The sequence below is a fragment of the Procambarus clarkii genome, chromosome 87, assembly GCF_040958095.1.
Source record: "Procambarus clarkii isolate CNS0578487 chromosome 87, FALCON_Pclarkii_2.0, whole genome shotgun sequence".
Taxonomy (NCBI): domain Eukaryota; kingdom Metazoa; phylum Arthropoda; class Malacostraca; order Decapoda; family Cambaridae; genus Procambarus; species Procambarus clarkii.
Genome location: NC_091236.1, coordinates 8,131,144 through 8,147,418, shown reverse-complemented (window position 1 = coordinate 8,147,418; position 16,275 = coordinate 8,131,144). Strand labels below are relative to the sequence as shown.

General features: G+C 45.8%; 1 protein-coding gene across 1 annotated transcript in view; it reads right to left on the bottom strand.

The window, feature by feature from the left end:
• LOC123747074 (protein phosphatase 1 regulatory subunit 3B) overlaps positions 1–16,275 on the bottom strand; it is a 131,371-nt gene that overhangs the window by 17,109 nt on the left and 97,987 nt on the right. The gene's annotated exons all lie outside the window — the stretch shown is intronic.

Here is a 16,275-nt window from a genome sequence, read left to right as displayed (position 1 = left end):
CCTGCTTATAAAGACTGCGGCCTACATAACGAGACCGACGAAGCCTAGCTAAAAATAGGAGACTCTAGATGCTTTTATATCCATAAATCAACATGTTGTTGATTAACAGTCTCCTCATCCATAGTGTTACTTGCGTACACCATAAGAATGAGGTAAAATAAAACAGACTACTGTTAACCTCGCTGGAGCGCTCCCCCTTCATTATAACGGGCGCCTTAGATATAAATATATATATATATATATATATATATTTATCATCAAGATGCAGTGCTTAATTTAAACTTAATTTAAACTAACATATAACGACACACTCGCAGTAAACACGTTTGTTTAATCTCGAGTCGTCGTGCATAGATGCGCGATCACGTGGTCACCTCCTTGAGAAAATAAGCTGAGGCAATACTAGCAGTTAGTTCATCACACTGACGATACCCGCTCTTCATATCACACCATCTACAGCATAAGTCAGGAAGGAAATTAAAGTTTAGTGTCTACTCTTGTGAGAACATTGGGGGACAGGAAATAAAGACTACTGAATTCTGTTTGGGATATGGGGGAGGTTATCTTGAGATGATTTCGGGGCTTTAGTGTCCCCGCGGCCCGGTCCTCGACCAGGCCTCCACCCTCAGGAAGCAGCCCGTGACAGCCGACTAACACCCAGGTACCTATTTTACTGCTAGGTAACAGGGGTATAGAGTGAAAGAAACTCTGCCCATTGTTTCTCGCCGGCGCCTGGGATCGAACCCAGGATCACAAGTCCCGCGTGCTGTCTGCTCGGCCGACCGGCTCCCCACGTTCATAACGCGATCATTACTAAACTTTATTGCCCTTATGGATAAAATATTTGTCACCGCCCTCAGGATGAACACGAGGCTCATAAGGATCAAGCTATGGGCCTGTAAAGACATCAGACCCTTTGATGTTACTACTGCTTTGTTTAGGTCAGGTTACATGCGTCTGGCAGTTTACGTTAATTGCCGTTGTAAACCGAATATAAACAGTCAACAAACCTATTAACACACGGCGAGATGAAATATGAAAAACAAGCTCTAGAATCATCTTTAAGACGCCTAACCCACAAATCTGAAAATGAAGAATTGACGACTTCGGCCCGTCCTGGGACCAGATTCACGAAGCAGTTACGCAAGTACTTACGAACGTGTACATCTTTCCTCAATCTTTGACGGCTTTGGTTACGTTTATTAAACAGTTTACAAGCATGAAAACTTGCCAATCAACTGTTGTTATTGTTATAAACACAGCTTCCTGGTGCTTCGGAGCTCATTAACTGTTTAATAATTGTAAACAAAGCCACCAAAGATTAAGAAAAGATGTTCAGGTTCGTAAGTGTTTGCGTAACTTCGTGAATCTAGCCCCTGAACCATTGTACGAGGCGAGTCACCGCTTACAGTAGGCAGCCTCGCCATGTCACTAACCTTCCCTCCACCACTACTGCATTCTACTACGGGCTCACCATAGCCCGTGCTACTTGAAACTTTTTCTTCCAGGTAGCAAATCTAACACCACCACCACTACTGCATGCTCCGGGGATGTTACGTAAACAACTCAACAAATGCGAATGGCTTAGCTTGAAAGTTTACAAGAATCCAGATTGATGAAGATTAAGCCACCCAAAAGGTGGCACGGGCATGAATAGCCCGTAAGTGGTGGCCCCTTTTGAGCCATTACCAGTATCAAGAGCTGATACTGGAGATCTGTGGAGGTGCGACTGCACCCTGCGTGACGGGAGATGTCTCCCGTGACAAGAATCCAGTACCTGAAAGTATTAACAAGAGCATTTCTCCTGCAAGATGGGAATGGGGTTCTTAATAACAATTTAGTTTTCGGAGAATGAATGTGAGTGTGTGGAGATAATCCCGAGATTTTAGGTACTGCCTGATGTGTAAGTGAGGAAGTCGATCCTCTCAACTCTTAGGGCTATTCATGCCCGTGTCACCTCTTGCGTGGCTTAATCTTACTCAATCAAGCGGACGGTGAGTCACAATAACGTGGCTGAAGTATGTTAATCGACTTGAGAATGGTCCAGGGCGGACCGAAACGTCGTCGTCTCTTCACCTTCTAGTGTGTGGTCTGGTCAACTTAATCAATCTCTCAACACCACAGCCTCGATGATTGATTGATGAAGGTTAAGCCACCCAAAAGGTGGCACGGGCATGAGTAGCCCGTAAGTGGATGCCCATTTGAGCCATTTCCAGTATCAATAGATGATACTGGAGATCTGTGGAGGTGCGACTGCACCCTGCGTGACGGGAGATGTCTTCCGTGACCACAGCCCCGCTCCTGTGCCAGGTAAGTCAACAACGGGCTCACCATACCCCGTGCTACTTGGAACTTGTTCCTCCAAGTAGCGAATCTTAAAACAACAACAACCTGTCAACTTGACGGTAACCTGACCATGGTTCGCACGACTACACCACCATCTCATCAAGTGTGCATTAACTAGAACTTGTCAAGCATATATGACACGCTAGTCATCGCATCTACCATACCTCAAGTCTGCAAGCATGTTCAACAGACATGTGACACTACACAAAATGCTATTAGGCCAAACTTTAATGTTTTTATTAGTCATAAAATATAACCATAATCTTAGCAAGGTTTACTGTATAATATTATTCATAGGCACGTTATAACAACTTCGTGGTGGAAATGAAAAAGGTAATTGAGAAAGCACTAAGCCATTATTACTATATATATCACATTTTGACTAAACCACACACTTGAAAGTGAAGGGACGACGACGTTTCGGTCCGTCCATTGTCAAGTCAATTGTTTCACCTCATCCTTATGGTGTACGCAAGTAATGCCATTGATGAGACAATCGACTTGAGAATGGTCCAGGACGGACCGAAACGACGTCGTCCCGTCACTTTCTAGTGTGTAGTTTGGTCAACATACTTCAGCCACGTTATTGTGACTCCTCGTCTGCATTGTAAATACATTACAAAGTCTGTGGTTGACACAATACGCGGCATTACCAGCTGTTCAACATCCTCAACACCATTAAATTCTTAAATTCACTTTGTGCGCAAGTGTCCCAACCACCTAATATTGGCTTCAATTACTTTCAACAGGACATGTATATATATAATGTACACAATCGCCCAATATTCAGATCTTGCCTGGCTCTCCAACTCCTCGCTCGCTCGCTTGCTCAAACTCTGCACCAATTGTGTGTGACAAATATATAACTTAACGCAGCCTATTGTAACCTTATGAAGCCAGTTTTGTCCTGTTTTGTTGCGTCAACAATTCTTAAGTTTGTATTACTGACCATCCTCCTGTTTAGGTGATGCGTGTTAGTAACTACGTGAAGCATCGTGCATATAATGACTAATAGACAAAAAGTAGAAGTTGGTACTACTGAATTTGGACAAATAGGAAAAGGTTTTGTATGTTAAAAATAAAGCCTAACCTAATTATCCTAGGCATAATACACCCTACATATCCAACAAGTTTAACCAAGCAGCCGTGTATACACACACACACACATCAGACGTCGCTGCTGCAACAAGTCCACTCTGGGCTCACCATAGACCGTGCTACTTGGAACTTTTTGTTCCAGGTAGCGAATTTTAAAAAACAACAAGAAGCTGCTGCACCAGGAAAATCACCGCCAGGGGAACACATACTGGAGAAGGCTCACATCTCTTCAAACACCTGATGACTATCGGGAACCTTAAAACCAGCTTTTCTGCCGAGTTAAGTGTTTTAATAAACAAGTCACACCCGCATGAGTAGTAGTAGTAATTATAGATTGAGCTACTCGGAACAAGTTCCAAGTAGCACGGGCTATGGTGAGCCCGTAGCTTACCTGGCACAGGAGCGAGGCAAGTAGCTTACACATGAGAGGCACAGAGTAACGAGAGGGTACAAGAGTTACTGAACAGATGACAACAAAGGGAATATACGGTGTTGGATATACGAGTCTAAACCTAACATATGATCTAAATATACTGTAGAAGGGACATTGGTGAACAGTGACTTGGCTATAGAACACAGGTCTGAGTCACCCAAACAACGTAGTAGGAGCCAATATATTTCAAAAGCTTGAGATACACATTTGATAGATTCACGATTTATATTTGTTTACACCAGACCTGTGTCAGTGAGTAACTGTCTAAGGAGGACTGCGTCAAATGGGTAACTGTGTAAGGCGGACTGCGTCAAATGGGTAACTGTGTAAGGCGGACTGCGTCAAATGGGTAACTGTGTAAGGCGGACTGCGTCAAATGGGTAACTGTACAAAAGAACTAATTCAGCTTGAAAAGTTGTATCAAACTCGAGTTTCTTGGAAAGTGCCTTACCAAGTATCTTAGTCACCTGGGCCAGGATTCATTAAGCATTTACACAACCACTGACGAAACCTGTACATCTCGTCTCAATCATGTCAGCTTTGTTTACATTTACGAAGCTGTTTACGAGCTCCGAGGCCCTACCAGGTTCTTTACAACAATAACAACCTTGGGGTTGTGAAGTTTCCAAGCTTCGTCAGCTGTTTAATAATGTCAACAAAGCCACCAACGCCGAGGAAAAGATGTACAAGCTTCGTAAATGCCTGGCGAATCCTCGATCAGTGGGCTAGTGCAAGCCTATATTGACATCGTGCTTCAGACACCTTGAGGTTACCTTTAGGTGGTCCTCAGGATCAATATCCTCGCCACAGCTCGGTCTCCTTGTTGGTCTGATCAACCAGGCTGTTAGACGCAGCTGCTTGCAGTCTCACATGCTTATTCAAAATTCCAAGGAAATTTTTGGACATCAGACTAAGCTCCTCAAGATTCACCGGAGCTGGTTCTTCACTGAAGCATTTAGATTCACTGAAGATTTAGCTACTCTGGACGAAGTGTCCATGTAGCACGGGCTATGGCGAGCCCATAATCATACTAGTGGAGTAGACCGTCATAAATAAGACGTTTTGCCTAATCTTGCGAACCCAAGCAACCCACCTAACCTATCGAGACCAATGCAGAAAAACGTCAATATTTCAGTGCTTTAATGGTAACTAAAACGTAGCATTTGTAACGGATGGGTCTATTCTGTAGAGAAAATAATGTTAGGTGAGATGACGGGTCGAGTGGTGGGCCCAAGAACAAATCCACAAGGGCCGGGACGAGGATTCGAACCTGCGTCCGGGAGCATCCCGGACACTGCCTTAATCGACTGAGCTACGACAGGGTAAAAGGGTTGAAACCGAAGTTCTACTGAACTTACTGGTTTGTTCATTTGATGCATCACGTTAGTGTGATCTCTGTGTGTGGTGAGGCCCAATATCCAAGAGTGACTTTGATTCGACGTTTAATCGACGTTGATTTAGTGGTGTTGATGTTGCTCTGACATGGTTCCTTGGCGGCCACATGACGCGCTTAGATCAGTCATGGGGGAGTGTTTGGGGGCACCGGGTGCATCTGCGAAGGTGATCAATACTCTCACAGCTGGCGGGGACAGGCAGGCAGGGAGGCTGTGCAGGCTGGCAGGGAGGGAGGCAGGCTGGCAGGCAGGGAGGCAGGGAGGCAGGGAGGCAGGCAGGCAGGGAGGCAAGCAGGGAGGCAGGCAGGCTGTGTTTACTAGTTGTGTTTTTACGGGGGTTGAGCTTTGCTTTTTCGGCCCGCCTCTCAACTGTCAATCAACTGTTTACTAACTACTTTTTTTCCCCCCACACCACACACACACCCCAGGAAGCAGCCCGTGACAGCTGACTAACTCCCAGGTACCTATTTACCGCTAGGTAACAGGGGCACTTAGGGTGAAAGAAACTTTGCCCATTTGTTTCTGCCTCGTGCGGGAATCGAACCCGCGCCACAGAATTACGAGTCCTGCGCGCTATCCACCAGGCTACGAGGCCCCTGCCTGTGCAGGCAAGCAGGGGGGGGGGGAAGAGATGTAATATTAATGGGACAATATTTACCTAAATCTGTGGTTTACGGGATCACCCTAGCCCGTGCTACATGGACACTTCGTTCTGAGTAGCTAAATCTAAAACAACAACAACAACAACAATTCGAGCAGAGCCTTTCCCCCCCCCCCCCTACACACAGGCCTAACCCCCGGCCCACAGTTACGACAGTATAAACTTACAAGTATTGTATTCCCTTCAATATCTATGGCCCATTTTTATTATCCTCAACTTCCTGTCGTAAGTTGTTATATCCCTTTGAGGAAAATTCCCGTGTCTCTCCTGACACTGGCTGGCTATGTTATCCCGCATGACCGAGGCCCAGATAACGGCCAACACTGGATATGTTTCATAATCTAACCCTGGTCACCTTGCCGGTGTTACCATGCATGACTGTTCCCAGATAACAGTCGCCCAGATGCCTATCCTTAGTTACAGTGAGGCAATGAGGCTCCTGAAGACACGATCATTTTCTATCATAAAAGAGCAGTGAACAACGCATTTTTTGAGATATATACAAGAGTTGTTACATTCTTGTAGAGCCACTAGTACGCGTAGCGTTTCGGGCAAGTCCTTAATCCTATGGTCCCTGGAATACGATCCCCTGCCGCGAAGAATCGTTTTTTCATCCAAGTACACATTTTACTGTTGCGTTAAACAGAGGCTACAGTTAAGGATTTGCGCCCAGTAAATCCTCCCCGGCCAGGATACGAACCCATGACAAAGCTCTCGCGGAACACCAGGCGAGTGTCTTACCACTACATGATGGAGACATTTAACATTTGTTGCAGTTAATGCTACACCACTACGATATCACAGGGGGCCTCGTAGCCTGGTGGATAGCGCGCAGGACTCTTAATTCTGTGGCGCGGGTTCGATTCCCGCACGAGGCAGAAACAAATGGGCAAAGTTTCTTTCACCCTAAGTGCCCCTGTTACCTAGCAGTAAATAGGTACCTGGGAGTTAGTCAGCTGTCACGGGGCTTCCTGGGGTGTGTGTGTGTGTGTGTGTGTGTGTGGTGTGGAAAAAAAAATAGTTAGTAAACAGTTGATTGACAGTTGAGAGGCGGGCCGAAAGAGCAAAGCTCAACCCCCGCAAAAACACAACTAGTAAACACAACTAGTAAACACAACTAGTAAACACAACTAGTAAACACAACTAGTAAACACAACTAGTAAACACAACTAGTAAACACAACTAGTAAACACAACTAGTAAACACAACTAGTAAACACAACTAGTAAACACAACTAGTAAACACAACTAGTAAACACAGGGTTCTGCAAAACCAGGATAACAAAACACATTAAAAATATACACACTTCCTTACTTCCTACACAACTGCTGTAGCTTTAAGAAAAATCGGAGGATTATGAGAAAGTCAAACTGTCTTATAACGAATATACTTTCCATATAGAATTATCCACATGTAAAAGTATTAAGATGGAGACCCAAGGACCCTCTAATTGTTATGCTACTAGAGTTAGGTCTTCCGTACAACAGATTTGTTGACTAATTTGAAGGTTTACTTTTCACGGCTAACAGTGAAAACTGGAATTTTTATATAATGAGCTATTCTAATCTTGAACTATTGAAGATTGATGAGAACCCCGTGATCTACTTCCCTGTTTAGTAAGTCCTATGAAAACCTAGGACACCTCTGTTACACAGTGGAGTTGATCATATCTGGAGCAATATTCTCGTATCAACAGGTGCTACTGCGTTGCCTGGTATCACTGATCATTTGTCAGATACCACTGATATTGTGACGAAAGTGATTTAACTTCTCGTGATTCGTCTTTGAAACACAAGCTGATAGGAGAAGTTGTTGATGTATTCCTTCCTGTAACCACCTACCGTCTCACCTCCTGGTACACTCCTCCCCAGGAGGGGAAGGCTGAGAGAACGAAGGGTATTAGGCACTCTTGGTTAGGTTTATTTATTTATTAGGCACCCTGGGAGTTAGGGTCGCCTGACAGCTGGGTGGACAGCGCTTCGGATTCGTAGTCCTGAGGTTCCGGGTTCGATCCCCCGGAGACAAATGGGCAAAAAGTTTCTTTCACCCTAATGCCCCTGTTACCTAGCAGTAAATAGGTACCTGGGAGTTAGACAGCTGCTACGGGCTGCTTCCTGGGGGTGGAGGCCTGGTCGAGGACCGGGCCGCGGGGACACTAAAGCCCCGAAATCATCTCAAGATAACCTCAAGATAGGTTACCTGGATCCCAATCACCGGATACATCCTTATGGATGACCCAGAGTTACTAGTCTAGTGCTGGCGTCTTACAAGCCTTCCTTTATGGCTAGACTTTCCATCTTCACGTTTCAGGCCAAATGCTGCCTTTCAGCCTTTAATGGTGGTCTCTCCGGTCTAATGTGCTGGTATACGAACCTGGGGCCAGATTCACGAAAGCACTTCCGCAAATACTTACGAACGTGTACATCTTTCCTCAATCTTTGACGGCTTTGGTTACATTTATTAAACAGTTTACAAGCATGAAAACTTGCCAATCAAACAGTCTCCTGGTGCTTCGGAGCTCATTAACTGTTAAATAATTGTAAACAAAGCCGCCAAAGACTGAATAAAGATGTACAGGTTCGTAAGTGCTTGCGTAAGTACTTTCGTGAATCTGGCCCCTGGGTCTTGGTTGGGCAGGATCCAACCGTGATTTCCTTCCCGGGATTTCTTCAATCCTGTTACCTGCCAGCTGGGTATTCCAGGGACTCGCGTCAGGTCGACGTCCCTTGCCTCTACTAAGCCTGGTAAATTGGTTGTGGATTATGCACGGCACGCAATGAAAATAAACTCGGAAAAAAACTGTAGAAAGCCTTCCGTTGCACACAATGTAGCTCCCGACCGCCTGGTCTGGGCCAGTGTTTAGTCTGGAAATAAGCCGGTTCAATTTGTCTCAAAAGATGCCTTATCTAAATGTTAGCCAATAAGGAGTTCAGCGCTGTCGGAGTCCGTCCTTATTAGCAGAGAAAAGAAAATTGGGACACATTTTGTCCATACATATCTAGTAGTTCCAACTGAAGGCTTTACTGAGTTTGGGACAAGCTGGTGACTTCAATCTAATTTTTCCAATCAGTGTGGTAGCAATTGGTATCTTCATAACTCCAAGTCTAGTTAAACATCTGATTGAAATACTTTCAACAGTTCCCACTGTACCTTGGCATTTTAGAGACCAGAACATATTTCTAAATTTCAAGTTTTCACGAATTACCCAGATGCTAAATTTTGTGGGGTCGGCCGGCCGAATGGACCATTGCAACCCGTTCTCACACATGCTTACGGTCAATATTGGCTTATTTAATAAGTGCATATGTGACTTACTAATTGATTGAATATTTTTGTTTCCTTTGAAAAGCTTCATAGAAAACACGGACCTCACCTAACCTTCTTAGTATGTTAAGATAAGCATCGTATTGCTTTTATTTACAATTATTACTTAACCTAACAACGGTATAGGTTAAGTAATAATTGTAATTAAGAAGCAATAAGATGTTTATCTTAACATACTAAGAAGGTTAGGTGAGGTCGGTGTTTTCTATGAAGCTTTTCAAGGTAAACAAAAATATTCACAATCAATTAGTAAGTCACATATGCACTTATTAAATATGCCAATATTGACTTAAAGCAAGTGTGAGAACGGGTGGACCAGCGCCAACAAAAACCAGAGTCTGGCTCCAGACACTCGTTAAGTTGTCAATACAAGAACTAAACAGGATCAAGGAGATACAAGTGAAATTATATCAAGGGATCAAGGAGATACAAGTGAAATTATATCAAGGGATCAAGGAGATACAAGTGAAATTATATCAAGGGATCAAGGAGATACAAGTGAAATTATATCAAGGGATCAAGGAGATACAAGTGAAATTATATCAAGGGATCAAAGAGATACACGCTGCGAGAAATTTAACACAAAATCATTAGAGGCCAAACTACCGGCGAGCACTTTACAACATCACTTTCCCCCCATCTTTATTTCCTTATAACCTTACACTTTTTGTGATTGAACTAACCAGCCACTTGTTTGCCCCCCTTCTGGTTTAATGATCAATTCTTCCTACGTTCAACATACCTTGGTTTTTAACAGTGTTAGTAAGCTCACTGCGTATGGATGTAGATACCTGGCCGGCCATTTGGGTATATTGGGGGTTTAGGCCTGGGGAAGGTATGAGGCTCTCTCCACATCCAAATCCTCTTCCAAGAATTTCATCGCCCCATCCTTCTTCCTCCCACATCCTTTCCAAGGTCTTTGGACATCAAAGCGAAAGCGAAGGCCATTCATGTGGGCATGTTTGGATTAGGCTTGGAGGTCAGGTTCATGTTTACTGAGATAGTAAAGCACATCCCAAAAGGTCAAAGTACTGGAACCAGTCTGTCTGGCGAAGTATTTTCCGCGCACATGTGCTTTCTATTTAAAATATTATATATATGAGGACGAGGAGTCACAATAACGTGGCTAAAATATGTTTATCAAACCACACACTAGGAAGTGAAGGGACGACGACGTTTCGGTCCGTCCTGGACCATTCTCAAGTCGATTGTAATTCAGAAATGACTCGAGAATGGTCCAGGACGGACAGAAACGTCGTCGTCCCTTCACTTTCTAGTGTGGGGGTTGGTCAACACTATATATATGAATGAGAAAGATGCCTTTTCTATTTACCTAACTCTGGAAACACCACGAGGAGATGAGTTGAATCACGTGAGCATATGTATGCATTTAATTATGTGTGAACACACATATACGTCTAATTAACCACCTCCTAGAACACACACACACACACACACACACACACACACACACACACACACACACACACACGAGAGCAAACATACCAACATACACGTGGGTGAGTATACGAGGCAGGCTGGCCATTTAAAGAGCCCAGTTGACAACACAGCTGCCAAGGCAAACAAGTGATATACACCACACATTCCTTCCAACCAATTAGCATCCAGCTAATCTATAGTATATCAAAAGTTGGATATTCTGTTGCTCGTTTAAACGTGTCAACAAAGAAAAACTGCTATCATCTAAGAGCTTAAGACCTTACGTTTTAAGCTTTACATAAGAAACTAAGCTTTTCTGCATTATCCTAATCGAAAATTTATCAGGATGCAAAGTACATTATTATTACACACACACACACAGGACCAAAGAGCCAAAGCTCAACCCCCGCAAGCACAATTAGGTGAGTACACACACACACACACACACACACACACACACACACACACACACACACACACACACACACACACACACACACACACAGTGTATCCACCCTGGTTGACATCTACGTACACTTCGGTGCCGATCAAGCAGGTTGGGCGGCCAACCACAGGGAAACAGCAAAATCAGTCAAATACAGGCGACTGGAAGGTCAATACACCTTTGTTCCCATAGCGTCTGAGACGCATGGCCCCTGGGGCAAGAGTGTCTTGGGATTTCTCAAGGAATTGGGCTCCAAGCTCATTGACGTCACCAGAGACCCAAGGGCTGCCAGTTTTTTGTTTCAGCGCCTCAGTGTGGCGATGCAGAGGGGAAACGCCGGCTGCATAATGTGATGTGTCAATGAAGAAATTTCTAGGAGCCATGAAGAGGATTGGATCCTACACTCTGGAGTACTCTGCCAAGCAGACATCTTAGACCACACCACCACGACATGGCAAAAGAGCAATGCAACCTGGTTATCTTGAGATGATTTCGGGGCTTTAGTGTCCCCGCGGCCCGGTCCTCGATCAGGCCTCCACCCCCAGGAAGCAGCCCGTGACAGCTGACTAACACCCAGGTACCTATTTTACTGCTAGGTAACAAAGGCATAGGGTGAAAGAAACTCTGCCCATTGTTTCTCGCCGGCGCCTGGGATCGAACCCAGGATCACAAGTCCAGCGTGCTGTCCGCTCGGCCGCCCGGCTCCCTGGGATTGAACTGAATCCTCTAGGGATCTTGAGGCTTCTATTCAAGCCAAGTCAGGGTCGCAACGCTTTGTCCCCAAGCACACTCGAGGATTCGGTTGCATTGCTTTTGACCATGTTGTGGTGTAGTTAATGTTAATGTGATGGAAAGCAACCAGAGTGCCGGTTCGAACCCCCTCTGCATGGCTCCTACTGATTTTCTCATCTATACCTTGTTATTCTGCACACTGACGCCACAGGAAACCTTCGATTGTAGTTTGCAAACTCGTAAACTGTTTTATGCATACAAACAAAGCCACCATTAATTGAGGAAAGATGTACAGGTTTCGCAAGTAGTTACCTGGGCCTGCAGGTCTTGAAACGGACGATGGAGCCCCAAGAAACATGCTTATGAATGGATAAACTTCTTAACTGTTCTTGAATGAGAAATTAAGATGCGTCTCTAATTAGCGTGTTCTAGATTAGTCACAGCATGGCTCTTCTTGCACCTGGATCGCTGCCATTAATAGTTTTATTGATCACTGTACAAGGCAACTTGGGGCCACGGAAGTGCTATTGCCCGTCGCCATCTTAATCACCTTAATTGTGGATTTTTTTCCTTATAGGCAAAACTAAAAACAGTGAATACCAGCATTATCCACACTATAATTAATAAGGCTTAATCGAAATCCTCAGATTAGGCAAATTTGTAACTGATTGTCAATAAAGATGTTAATAATATGAAAAACTTGTAATTACATATATTTTTGCAGGTAAATTAAATTTACGAAAACACACACACACACACACACACACACACACACACACACACACACACACACACACAGTGACGTAACTTGTTACGTTACACAAACGTCACCAGAACGTTCAATACCCACCTCATTCAGTTGAGGCCTCTTGTAGGCTCGCCACGCCACAATATACATTTTTAGATTTTTAAATGAGGCAAATTCGATGCAGTAATAATATTTTGTTTATTAATTCGCGAAATCATCTCTAGCAAGTGAGTCTGGCTGTTGTCTTTTTTAAAGCTATATTATAACTCTCAGGCGCCCACGCAGAACAAAAGCTATAATACGCTTCCCAAAAGGAAGAGTTAAATCAAAAGGGCTAGGCTTCCATGCGCTACAGACCAATACGGCTCATTCGTAGGAGACGAAACGCTATTAGTACCTCCTATACGGCTTTGGGATGACGTTACAGATGTCCCTACTGTTCCCCCTGGCCCTGTGTGACCCAGTCCTTCCGTCAACGTTCCACATCGTTCTCTATTCCGATGTGGAACATCTACACTGAGCGTTTAACCTACAAGTCTAAAGGTAAAATATAAAAACACGTGTCAGCGTTGGCACGCCGCTAAGTGGAGCATAGTGTGTCTGATATAACCCAGTGGTGGACACGCTTGGCATGATCACATCCACTATGTCCATGACTTGGCCTAGACAACGATGACCAATACCTCAGTGGCCCAACACCAGTCGTGTTAACGCAACGTTGAATTAAAGTTGACGACTAAAGCTGTCCCGCAAGTGCCAGTACTACTTCTCCAGTCTCCTCTATATGCTGCCATGACCAAGACAAGCCAGCCAGGATAAACTAGGGTACAGCCGCCGGGGACAAGCTAACAAGAACGAAGACGTGTACACACAGCGTTCAGATGTCAACACCAAAAGCTGGCGAGGCGAAGAAGCAGGTGAATGATCGAGGTGGGCGGAAAACTGCTTGCAGGTGAATGCAGGCAGTTTTGCCAAGTGAAATCACTTGGCAAAATTAGACTACATGCTCCTTGAATGTAAGCTGGTATTAAGGCTTTGTAAGAACACGCAACTCTTGAGCGTTTTTGTAAAGCCTCGTCTTTTTGTCGTGTAAAGGAAGAATACCGAGGTAAGGCGGACACAGTGGGAGGGCGTAACATCTGAAGCCTCTTGTCAAACTGTCCCCAAGTAATAATGAGAGGTTATTGGGAGGGAGGGAGGGTTACTGGGAGGGAAAGCAAAGTTGAGAGAGATACGGGAGGGCGTCTACTAGACATAGTGAACCGCAGTTAAATTTATTTCATACACTATACCAAGACGTCACTGTATTCTCCGACAAACTCTCGACTTGAGTCGAGGGCCTGTCGGAAGCTTCGTTGACTTCCCGCATGGAACCAAGGATGGCAAAAAAAAAAAACGCCACCGGATTTCCCTTATAGATTAGCCTAACTTCCTGCCACACCAGCTTACCTGTTTATCAACACAAGAGTCTGTGTAAATTACTTCTTGTCTTCCAACCTTGCAGACCGAGCAGTGGTAGCAAGGCGGTTCTCTAAACCATCTTACTAATTTGGAACTGCTTAGTCACTTTCCGCCCAACCACTTTGAACGGTAGAGCAGGTCGGCGATCAATCCCCGACCGCCCAAATGGTTGGGCAGTTCCTTCTGTCCTATTATAAATCCTAAACCTTTTCAAATGCTTTCTCCTTACCTTTGTCATGTTCCCTTTCTCCTCGATATGGTCAGCATAAAGCTAATAAACTTTTCGAATCATCCTTTAACCCTTCCTCCATCTTCCACCACCCCTTCCACCACCACCCCTTCCACCACCACCCCTTCCACCACCATTCCTCTTACAGGTCTGTGGTGTGATGCTGTTACTGTGAAAAAAATAATCATGCAAGAGTTGTCATTATCGAGAGTCGTGTTAGGTCAGCGTGGCGTCCTGCGTATGATCCTGCCCCGGCGTCCCTCCCAGGACACCTGAAGGTAAGCCAGACTGATGCCCAACCATATGGGCACCACCAGGTACATGGTCAGGAACAGCACCGCCACGAAGATAAAGAAGCCCTCTGTGTTCCTCAGGTATCCTATCGAGAGCTTCCTGGGTGTGAAAAGTGTCCGCATTCCCGTCCAGATGTCGCTGAAGCCCTGGTGTCTGTGGCCCACGGTGAGCTGGCCAATGACGGCCACCACCAGGAGCCAGACGACCATCATGGCCAGGGCGGGGACCTGGGTCAGCAGCCCGCGGGACAAGCCGTGAAGGTAGCCCCTGCTGGTGCACAGGAAATAAAGGGTGGTCAACGCTTCCTTCACCGCCTGGAAGGTATCCATCATTTACAAGAAGGCCAAGTGCGTCGTGTGCGCCTCGTAGCGCTACCAAACGACCAATGAAGGGTTGTCACCGCTCGAAACTTCCTTCGTCAGGTCCACCAGCAGCTGCTTCCAGCGGGCACCTGAGATGGCAAACTCCACACAAAACAGCAGCCACAGCGCCGCCATGATTAGCTGCACCAGGGCCGACGGCACCATTAGAGAAGGGAAATTGAACCGCCCTCCTCCTTTCGTTTCCAGGATGCAGGCGACAAGCTCTGCCAGGGCCAGTGCCCCACAGCACCACGCAGCGCCCTCCCACAGCGCCGGCTGTGGGCTGTGGGTGTGCCTGACGCTGCGGGGCCACCATAGTCTCAGCACCAGAAGCTCAAAGCCGTACTGGAAGCGCTGGATTTGCTGCTCCTGCGCGTCGACGAGGATCATATCACTGAGGATGAACTCTGTGCGATTGTCGATGTAATGGTGGAGCCACAGACGGAGTGGCGCAGCGACGCAGCTGTTGACGAAGGCGCCGAGCTCCGCGTCAGTGCTGTTGAGGGTATCTGGAGCTGTGGGCAGCTGGAGCACGTGGCCTTCGGGGCCATAGGAGCACGTCACACACTTCCTGCTGGGAAAGGTGCCCTGGCCGGTGGCGTGGCGATAATAGGAAGAGTTGATGGGCGTCGGGCCGCAGCGGGAGGTGTTCCATTCCTGGAATGGATCTGGAATACCTCTGAGATGAGCTCGCCGTGGGGCTGGAAGCTCCTTGTCCTTCAACCTTGAGGCACAAGGGTCCTCCTGGTCCTTTATATACACGTTGACGCGACAAGTTGCGTGATCGTTGACTTTACTGTTCGCGCGAAGGATGGGCGGCACCGCACGCAGCTCTGACGCGTTGCGCAAGTAGTGTTGCGTCAGCCTCTCCAGCAGGAAGCTCTACATCTACTCCAGCGTCAGGGGCTGGTCCAGGCGAGGCTCTGGCTGGACAGTAAGCCACTACTACACCACCACCATAACACACCCAACCACCACAACGGCACCTTCCAGGAGCTGTGAAGCTCCCACCAGCCGCATCCCTAGAACCTTTTCTTAAACCATTTTGCCCGTAACTGTAAATTTTTAATCTACAATAAAATGTTATTTTTTATCGCTATAAAGATTTTATTAATTCTTGTAAAACGGGTCTCCCGCACGACGTCAGCGAGAACCACCAGTGCAGCATACTAATAGGTCTAGATGAATAGATGAAACTGCAGTTTAATCTATTCCCACTGTGCTCAATTTTATTTTCAAATCTGAAGAGAATTCAGAAGAAAATACCCAAATTGTACACGTCTCCACAGATTCTTGGACCCAGTGACA